The following is a 12,593-nucleotide window of genomic DNA, read 5'->3' as shown; positions in this document are numbered from 1 at the left end:
CCTGAGAACATCTGAAACACACCTGAAACACACCTGAGAACACCTGAAACACACCTGAAACACACCAGAGAACACCTTAAACACACACATAAGACACACCTGAGACACACCAGAGAACAATTGAAACACACCTGAGAACACCAGAGAACACCTGAAACACACCTGAGACACACCAGATAACACCTGAAACACACCTGAGAACACCAGAGAACACCTGAATCACACCTGAAACACACCTGAGAACACCTGAAACACACCTGAAGCACACCTGAGACAAACCTGAGAACAACAGAGAACACCTGAAACACACCTGAGACACACCAGATAACACCTGAGACACACCAGAGAACACTTGAAACACACCTGAGAACACACCTGAAACACACCTGAAACACACCTGAGACACACCTGAGACACACCAGAGATAACCTGAAACACACCCGAGAACACCTGAAACACACCTGAAACACACCTGAGAACACCTGAAACACACCTGAAACACACCAGAGAACACCTGAAACACACACATAAGACACACCTGAGACACACCAGAGAACAATTGAAACACACCTGAGAACACCAGAGAACACCTGAAACACACCTGAGACACACCAGATAACACCTGAAACACACCTGAGAACACCAGAGAACACCTGAATCACACCTGAAACACACCTGAGAACACCTGAAACACACCTGAAGCACACCTGAGACACACCTGAGAACAACAGAGAACACCTGAAACACACCTGAGACACACCAGATAACACCTGAGAACACCAGCGAACACCTGAAACACAACTGAGACACACCCGAGACACAGCAGAGAATACCTGAAACACACCTGAGACACACCAGAGAACACCAGCGAACACCTGAAACACACCTGAGACACACCCGAGACACAGCAGAGAATACCTGAAACACACCTGAGACTCACCAGAGAACACCAGCGAACACCTGAAACACACCTGAGACACACCAGAAATACACCTGAGAATACCTGAAACACACCAGAGACACACCTGAGAATACCTGAAACACACCTGAAACACACCTGAGACACACCTGAGACACACCAGAGAACACCTGAAACACACCTGAAACACACCTGAGACACACATGAGACACACCTGAAACACACCAGAGACACACCTGAAACACACCTGAGACACACCTGAGACACACCAGAGATCACCTGAAACACACCTGAAACACACCTGAGACACACCAGAGAACACCTGAAACACCCCTGAGAACATCTGAAACACACCTGAAACACACCTGAGAACACCTGAAACACACCTGAAACACACCAGAGAACACCTTAAACACACACATAAGACACACCTGAGACACACCAGAGAACAATTGAAACACACCTGAGAACACCAGAGAACACCTGAAACACACCTGAGACACACCAGATAACACCTGAAACACACCTGAGAACACCAGAGAACACCTGAATCACACCTGAAACACACCTGAGAACACCTGAAACACACCTGAAGCACACCTGAGACAAACCTGAGAACAACAGAGAACACCTGAAACACACCTGAGACACACCAGATAACACCTGAGACACACCAGAGAACACTTGAAACACACCTGAGAACACACCTGAAACACACCTGAAACACACCTGAGACACACCTGAGACACACCAGAGAACACCTGAAACACACCTGAAACACACCCGAGAACACCTGAAACACACCTGAAACACACCTGAGAACACCTGAAACACACCTGAAACACACCAGAGAACACCTGAAACACACACATAAGACACACCTGAGACACACCAGAGAACAATTGAAACACACCTGAGAACACCAGAGAACACCTGAAACACACCTGAGACACACCAGATAACACCTGAAACACACCTGAGAACACCAGAGAACACCTGAATCACACCTGAAACACACCTGAGAACACCTGAAACACACCTGAAGCACACCTGAGACACACCTGAGAACAACAGAGAACACCTGAAACACACCTGAGACACACCAGATAACACCTGAGAACACCAGCGAACACCTGAAACACAACTGAGACACACCCGAGACACAGCAGAGAATACCTGAAACACACCTGAGACACACCAGAGAACACCAGCGAACACCTGAAACACACCTGAGACACACCCGAGACACAGCAGAGAATACCTGAAACACACCTGAGACACACCAGAGAACACCTGAAACACACCTGAAACACACCTGAGACACACCAGAGAACACCTGAAACACCCCTGAGAACATCTGAAACACACCTGAAACACACCTGAGAACACCTGAAACACACCTGAAACACACCAGAGAACACCTTAAACACACACATAAGACACACCTGAGACACACCAGAGAACAATTGAAACACACCTGAGAACACCAGAGAACACCTGAAACACACCTGAGACACACCAGATAACACCTGAAACACACCTGAGAACACCAGAGAACACCTGAATCACACCTGAAACACACCTGAGAACACCTGAAACACACCTGAAGCACACCTGAGACAAACCTGAGAACAACAGAGAACACCTGAAACACACCTGAGACACACCAGATAACACCTGAGACACACCAGAGAACACTTGAAACACACCTGAGAACACACCTGAAACACACCTGAAACACACCTGAGACACACCTGAGACACACCAGAGATAACCTGAAACACACCCGAGAACACCTGAAACACACCTGAAACACACCTGAGAACACCTGAAACACACCTGAAACACACCAGAGAACACCTGAAACACACACATAAGACACACCTGAGACACACCAGAGAACAATTGAAACACACCTGAGAACACCAGAGAACACCTGAAACACACCTGAGACACACCAGATAACACCTGAAACACACCTGAGAACACCAGAGAACACCTGAATCACACCTGAAACACACCTGAGAACACCTGAAACACACCTGAAGCACACCTGAGACACACCTGAGAACAACAGAGAACACCTGAAACACACCTGAGACACACCAGATAACACCTGAGAACACCAGCGAACACCTGAAACACAACTGAGACACACCCGAGACACAGCAGAGAATACCTGAAACACACCTGAGACACACCAGAGAACACCAGCGAACACCTGAAACACACCTGAGACACACCCGAGACACAGCAGAGAATACCTGAAACACACCTGAGACACACCAGAGAACACCAGCGAACACCTGAAACACACCTGAGACACACCTGAGAACACCGGAGAACACCTGAAACACACCTGAGACACACCTGAGACACACCAGAGAACACCAGCGAACACCTGAAACACACCTGAGACACACCCGAGACACAGCAGAGAATACCTGAAACACACCTGAGACACACCAGAGAACACCAGCGAACACCTGAAACACACCTGAGACACACCAGAAATACACCTGAGAATACCTGAAACACACCAGAGACACACCTGAGAATACCTGAAACACACCTGAAACACACCTGAGACACACCTGAGACACACCAGAGAACACCTGAAACACACCTGAAACACACCTGAGACACACATGAGACACACCTGAAACACACCAGAGACACACCTGAAACACACCTGAAACACACCTGAGACACACCTGAGACACACCAGAGATTACCTGAAACACACCTGAAACACACCTGAGACACACCAGAGAACACCTGAAACACACCTGAGACACACCTGAGAACACCTGAAACACACCTGAGACACACCTGAGAACACCAGAGAACACCTGAAACACACCTGAAACACACCTGAGAACACCTGAAACACACCTAAAACACACCTGAGAACAACTGAAACACACCTGAGACACACCTGAGACACACCTGAGAACACCAGAGAACACCTGAAACACTTCTGAGACACACCAGAGAACACCTGAAACACACCTGAGACACACCAGAGAACACCTGAGAACACCTGAAACACACCTGAAACACACCTGAGAACACCTGAAACACACCTGAGACACACCTGAGAACACCAGAGAACACCTGAAACACACCTGAGACACACCAGAGAACACCTGAAACACTTCTGAGACACACCAGAGAACACCTGAAACACACCTGAGACACACCAGAGAACACCTGAAACACACCTGAAACAAATCTGAAACACACCTGAGAACACCTGAAACACACCTGAAACACACCTGAGAACACCTGAAACACACCTGAAACACACCTGAGACACACCTGAGAACACCAGAGAACACCTGAAACACACCTGAGACACACCAGAGAACACCTGAAACACAGCTGAGACACACCAGAGAACACCTGAAACACACCAGAGAACACCTGAAACACACCTGAGACACCTGAGACACACCAGAGAACACCTGAAACACACCTCTGACACACCTGAGAACACCAGAGAACACCTGAAACACACCTGAGACACACCAGAGAACACCTGAAACACACCTGAGAACACCAGAGAACACCTGAAACACACCTGAGACACACCTGAGAACACCTGAAACACACCTGAGACACACCTGAGAACACCAGAGAACACCTGAAACACACCTGAAACACACCTGAAAACACCTGAAACACACCTGAAACACACCTGAGAACAACTGAAACACACCTGAGACACACCTGAGACACACCTGAGAACACCAGAGAACACCTGAAACACTTCTGAGACACACCAGAGAACACCTGAAACACACCTGAGACACACCAGAGAACACCTGAAACACACCTGAAACAAATCTGAAACACACCTGAGAACACCTGAAACACACCTGAAACACAACTGAGAACACCTGAAACACACCTGAAACACACCTGAGACACACCTGAGAACACCAGAGAACACCTGAAACACACCTGAGACACACCAGAGAACACCTGAAACACACCTGAAACAAATCTGAAACACACCTGAGAACACCTGAAACACACATGAAACACACCTGAGAACACCGGAGAACACCTGAAACACACCTGAGACACACCTGAGACACACCAGAGAACACCAGCGAACACCTGAAACACACCTGAGACACACCCGAGACACAGCAGAGAATACCTGAAACACACCTGAGACACACCAGAGAACACCAGCGAACACCTGAAACACACCTGAGACACACCCGAGACACAGCAGAGAATACCTGAAACACACCTGAGACACACCAGAGAACACCAGCGAACACCTGAAACACACCTGAGACACACCAGAAATACACCTGAGAATACCTGAAACACACCAGAGACACACCAGAGAACACCTGAAACACACCTGAGACACACCAGAGAACACCTGAAACACACCTGAAACAAATCTGAAACACACCTGAGAACACCTGAAACACACCTGAAACACACCTGAGACACACCTGAGAACACCAGAGAACACCTGAAACACACCTGAGACACACCAGAGAACACCTGAAACACACCTGAGACACACCAGAGAACACCTGAAACACACCTGAAACAAATCTGAAACACACCTGAGAACACCTGAAACACACATGAAACACACCTGAGAACACCGGAGAACACCTGAAACACACCTGAGACACACCTGAGACACACCAGAGAACACCAGCGAACACCTGAAACACACCTGAGACACACCCGAGACACAGCAGAGAATACCTGAAACACACCTGAGACACACCAGAGAACACCAGCGAACACCTGAAACACACCTGAGACACACCAGAAATACACCTGAGAATACCTGAAACACACCAGAGACACACCTGAGAATACCTGAAACACACCTGAAACACACCTGAGACACACCTGAGACACACCAGAGAACACCTGAAACACACCTGAAACACACCTGAGACACACATGAGACACACCTGAAACACACCAGAGACACACCTGAAACACACCTGAGACACACCTGAGACACACCAGAGATCACCTGAAACACACCTGAAACACACCTGAGACACACCAGAGAACACCTGAAACACCCCTGAGAACATCTGAAACACACCTGAAACACACCTGAGAACACCTGAAACACACCTGAAACACACCAGAGAACACCTTAAACACACACATAAGACACACCTGAGACACACCAGAGAACAATTGAAACACACCTGAGAACACCAGAGAACACCTGAAACACACCTGAGACACACCAGATAACACCTGAAACACACCTGAGAACACCAGAGAACACCTGAATCACACCTGAAACACACCTGAGAACACCTGAAACACACCTGAAGCACACCTGAGACAAACCTGAGAACAACAGAGAACACCTGAAACACACCTGAGACACACCAGATAACACCTGAGACACACCAGAGAACACTTGAAACACACCTGAGAACACACCTGAAACACACCTGAAACACACCTGAGACACACCTGAGACACACCAGAGATAACCTGAAACACACCCGAGAACACCTGAAACACACCTGAAACACACCTGAGAACACCTGAAACACACCTGAAACACACCAGAGAACACCTGAAACACACACATAAGACACACCTGAGACACACCAGAGAACAATTGAAACACACCTGAGAACACCAGAGAACACCTGAAACACACCTGAGACACACCAGATAACACCTGAAACACACCTGAGAACACCAGAGAACACCTGAATCACACCTGAAACACACCTGAGAACACCTGAAACACACCTGAAGCACACCTGAGACACACCTGAGAACAACAGAGAACACCTGAAACACACCTGAGACACACCAGATAACACCTGAGAACACCAGCGAACACCTGAAACACAACTGAGACACACCCGAAACACAGCAGAGAATACCTGAAACACACCTGAGACACACCAGAGAACACCAGCGAACACCTGAAACACACCTGAGACACACCCGAGACACAGCAGAGAATACCTGAAACACACCTGAGACACACCAGAGAACACCAGCGAACACCTGAAACACACCTGAGACACACCTGAGAACACCGGAGAACACCTGAAACACACCTGAGACACACCTGAGACACACCAGAGAACACCAGCGAACACCTGAAACACACCTGAGACACACCCGAGACACAGCAGAGAATACCTGAAACACACCTGAGACACACCAGAGAACACCAGCGAACACCTGAAACACACCTGAGACACACCAGAAATACACCTGAGAATACCTGAAACACACCAGAGACACACCTGAGAATACCTGAAACACACCTGAAACACACCTGAGACACACCTGAGACACACCAGAGAACACCTGAAACACACCTGAAACACACCTGAGACACACATGAGACACACCTGAAACACACCAGAGACACACCTGAAACACACCTGAAACACACCTGAGACACACCTGAGACACACCAGAGATTACCTGAAACACACCTGAAACACACCTGAGACACACCAGAGAACACCTGAAACACACCTGAGACACACCTGAGAACACCTGAAACACACCTGAGACACACCTGAGAACACCAGAGAACACCTGAAACACACCTGAAACACACCTGAGAACACCTGAAACACACCTGAAACACACCTGAGAACAACTGAAACACACCTGAGACACACCTGAGACACACCTGAGAACACCAGAGAACACCTGAAACACTTCTGAGACACACCAGAGAACACCTGAAACACACCTGAGACACACCAGAGAACACCTGAGAACACCTGAAACACACCTGAAACACACCTGAGAACACCTGAAACACACCTGAGACACACCTGAGAACACCAGAGAACACCTGAAACACACCTGAGACACACCAGAGAACACCTGAAACACTTCTGAGACACACCAGAGAACACCTGAAACACACCTGAGACACACCAGAGAACACCTGAAACACACCTGAAACAAATCTGAAACACACCTGAGAACACCTGAAACACACCTGAAACACACCTGAGAACACCTGAAACACACCTGAAACACACCTGAGACACACCTGAGAACACCAGAGAACACCTGAAACACACCTGAGACACACCAGAGAACACCTGAAACACAGCTGAGACACACCAGAGAACACCTGAAACACACCAGAGAACACCTGAAACACACCTGAGACACCTGAGACACACCAGAGAACACCTGAAACACACCTCTGACACACCTGAGAACACCAGAGAACACCTGAAACACACCTGAGACACACCAGAGAACACCTGAAACACACCTGAGAACACCAGAGAACACCTGAAACACACCTGAGACACACCTGAGAACACCTGAAACACACCTGAGACACACCTGAGAACACCAGAGAACACCTGAAACACTTCTGAGACACACCAGAGAACACCTGAAACACACCTGAGACACACCAGAGAACACCTGAAACACACCTGAAACAAATCTGAAACACACCTGAGAACACCTGAAACACACCTGAAACAAAACTGAGAACACCTGAAACACACCTGAGACACACCTGAGAACACCAGAGAACACCTGAAACACACCTGAGACACACCAGAGAACACCTGAAACACACCTGAGACACACCAGAGAACACCTGAAACACACCTGAAACAAATCTGAAACACACCTGAGAACACCTGAAACACACATGAAACACACCTGAGAACACCGGAGAACACCTGAAACACACCTGAGACACACCTGAGACACACCAGAGAACACCAGCGAACACCTGAAACACACCTGAGACACACCCGAGACACAGCAGAGAATACCTGAAACACACCTGAGACACACCAGAGAACACCAGCGAACACCTGAAACACACCTGAGACACACCCGAGACACAGCAGAGAATACCTGAAACACACCTGAGACACACCAGAGAACACCAGCGAACACCTGAAACACACCTGAGACACACCAGAAATACACCTGAGAATACCTGAAACACACCAGAGACACACCAGAGAACACCTGAAACACACCTGAGACACACCAGAGAACACCTGAAACACACCTGAAACAAATCTGAAACACACCTGAGAACACCTGAAACACACCTGAAACACAACTGAGAACACCTGAAACACACCTGAAACACACCTGAGACACACCTGAGAACACCAGAGAACACCTGAAACACACCTGAGACACACCAGAGAACACCTGAAACACACCTGAGACACACCAGAGAACACCTGAAACACACCTGAAACAAATCTGAAACACACCTGAGAACACCTGAAACACACATGAAACACACCTGAGAACACCGGAGAACACCTGAAACACAACTGAGACACACCTGAGACACACCAGAGAACACCAGCGAACACCTGAAACACACCTGAGACACACCCGAGACACAGCAGAGAATACCTGAAACACACCTGAGACACACCAGAGAACACCAGCGAACACCTGAAACACACCTGAGACACACCAGAAATACACCTGAGAATACCTGAAACACACCAGAGACACACCTGAGAATACCTGAAACACACCTGAAACACACCTGAGACACACCTGAGACACACCAGAGAACACCTGAAACACACCTGAAACACACCTGAGACACACATGAGACACACCTGAAACACACCAGAGACACACCTGAAACACACCTGAGACACACCTGAGACACACCAGAGATCACCTGAAACACACCTGAAACACACCTGAGACACACCAGAGAACACCTGAAACACCCCTGAGAACATCTGAAACACACCTGAAACACACCTGAGAACACCTGAAACACACCTGAAACACACCAGAGAACACCTTAAACACACACATAAGACACACCTGAGACACACCAGAGAACAATTGAAACACACCTGAGAACACCAGAGAACACCTGAAACACACCTGAGACACACCAGATAACACCTGAAACACACCTGAGAACACCAGAGAACACCTGAATCACACCTGAAACACACCTGAGAACACCTGAAACACACCTGAAGCACACCTGAGACACACCTGAGAACAACAGAGAACACCTGAAACACACCTGAGACACACCAGATAACACCTGAGACACACCAGAGAACACTTGAAACACACCTGAGAACACCAGAGACCACCTGAAACACACCTGAGACACACCTGAGACACACCAGAGAACACCTGAAACACACCTGAGAACACCTGAAACACACCTGAAATACACCAGAGACACACCAGAGAACACCTGAAACACACCTGAAACACACCTGAGACACACCTCAGACACACCTGAGACACACCTGAGACACACCTGAGACACACCACAGAACACCTTAAACAAAGCTGAGACACACCTGAGACACACCAGAGAACACCTGAAAAACCCCTGAGAACACCTGAAACAAACCTGAAACACACTTGAGACACACCAGAGAACACCTGAAACACCCCTGAGAACACCTGAAACACACCTGAGAACACCTGAAACACACCTGAAACACATCTGAGAAAATCAGAGAACACCTGAAACACACCTGAAACACACATGAGAACACCTGAAACACACAAGAGAACACTTGAAACACATCTGAGAACTCCAGAGAACACCTGAAACACACCTGAGACACACCTGAGACACATCAGAGAACACCTAAAACACACCTGAAACACACCTGAAACACACCTGAGAACACCTGAAACACACCTGAGAACACCTGAAACACACCTGAAACACACCTGAGACACACCTGAGATACACCTGAGAATACCTGAAACACACCTGAAACACACCTGAGACACACCTGAGACACACCTGAGACACACCTGAAACACACCTGAGACATACCAGAGAACACCTGAAACACACCTGAGAACACCTGAAACACACCTGAAACACACCTGAGACACACCTGAGACACACCTGAGACACACCTGAGAATATCTGAAACACCCCTGAGAACACCTGAAACACACCTGAAACACACCTGAGACACACCAGAGATCACCTGAAACACACCTGAGACACACCAGAGAACACCTGAAACACCCCTGAGAACACCTGAAACACACCTTAAACACACCTGAGACACACCAGAAAACACCTGAAACAAACCTGAGAACACCTGAGACAAACCTTAGACACACCTGAGACACACCAGAGACACACCTGAAACACACCTGAGACACACCAGAGAACTTCAGAAACACAGCTGAGACACACCTGAGACACACCAGAGAACACCTGAAACACACCTGAAACACACCTGAGACACACCAGAGAACACCTGAAACACACCTGGAACACACCTGTGAACACCAGAGAACACCTGAAACACACCTGAAACACACCTGAGACACACCTGAGACACACCAGAGAACACCTGAAACACACCTGAGACACACCTGAGACACACCAGAGAACACCTGAAACACACCTGTGACATACCAGAGAACACCTGAAACACACCTGAGACACACCAGAGAACACCTGAAACACACCTGTGACACACCAGAGAACACCTGAAACACACCTGAAACACACCTGAGACACACCAGAGAACACCTGAAACACACCTGAGACACACCTGAGACATACCTGAGACACACCAGAGAACACCTGAAACACACCTGAGACACACCAGAGATACACCTGAGACACACCTGAGACACACCTGAGACACACCAGAGAACACCTGAAACAGCGCTGAAACACACCTGAGACACACAAGAGAACACCTGAAACACCCCTGAGAACACCTGAAACACACCTGAAACACACCTGAGACACACCAGAGAACACCTGAAACACACCTGAGACACACCAGAGAACACCTGAAACACACCTGAGAACACCTGAGACACACCTGAGACACACCAGAGACACACCTGAGACACACCAGAGAACACCTGAAACACACCTGAGACACACCTGAGACACACCTGAAACACACCTGAGACACACCTGAGACAGACCTGAGACACACCTGAAACACACCTGAGACACACCTGAAACACACCTGAGACACACCTGAGACACACCTGAAACACACCTGAGAACACCTGAAACACACCTGAGACACACCTGAGACACACCTGAAACACACCTGAGACACACATGAGACACACCTGAAACTCACCTGAGACACACCTGAAACACACCTGAAACACACCTGAGACACACCAGAGAACACCTGAAACACACCTGTGACACATCAGAGAACACCTGAAACACACCTAAGACACACCTGAGACACACCTGAGACACACCTGAGACATACCTGAGACACACCAGAGAACACCTGAAACACACCTGAGACACACCAGAGAACACCTGAAACACCCCTGAGAACACCTGAAACACACCTGAGAACACCTGAAACACACCTGAGACACACCAGAGAACACCTGAAACACACCTGAGAACACCTGAGATACACCTGAGACACACCTGAGACACACCTGAGACACACCAGAGACACACCTGAGAACACCTGAAACACAGCTGAAACACACCTGAGACACACCAGAGAACACCTGAAACACACCTGAGAACACCTGAGACACACCTGAGACACACCAGAGACACACCTGAGACACACCAGAGAACACCTGAAACACACTTGAGACACACCTGAGACACACCTGAGACACACCTGAAACACACCTGAGACACACCTGAAACACACCT

The sequence above is a fragment of the Coregonus lavaretus genome (assembly GCF_964263955.1).
Source record: "Coregonus lavaretus genome assembly, chromosome: 18".
Taxonomy (NCBI): Eukaryota; Metazoa; Chordata; class Actinopteri; order Salmoniformes; family Salmonidae; genus Coregonus; species Coregonus lavaretus.
The sequence above is the reverse complement of the archived record's forward strand: the minus strand, read 5'-3'. Positions refer to the sequence as shown.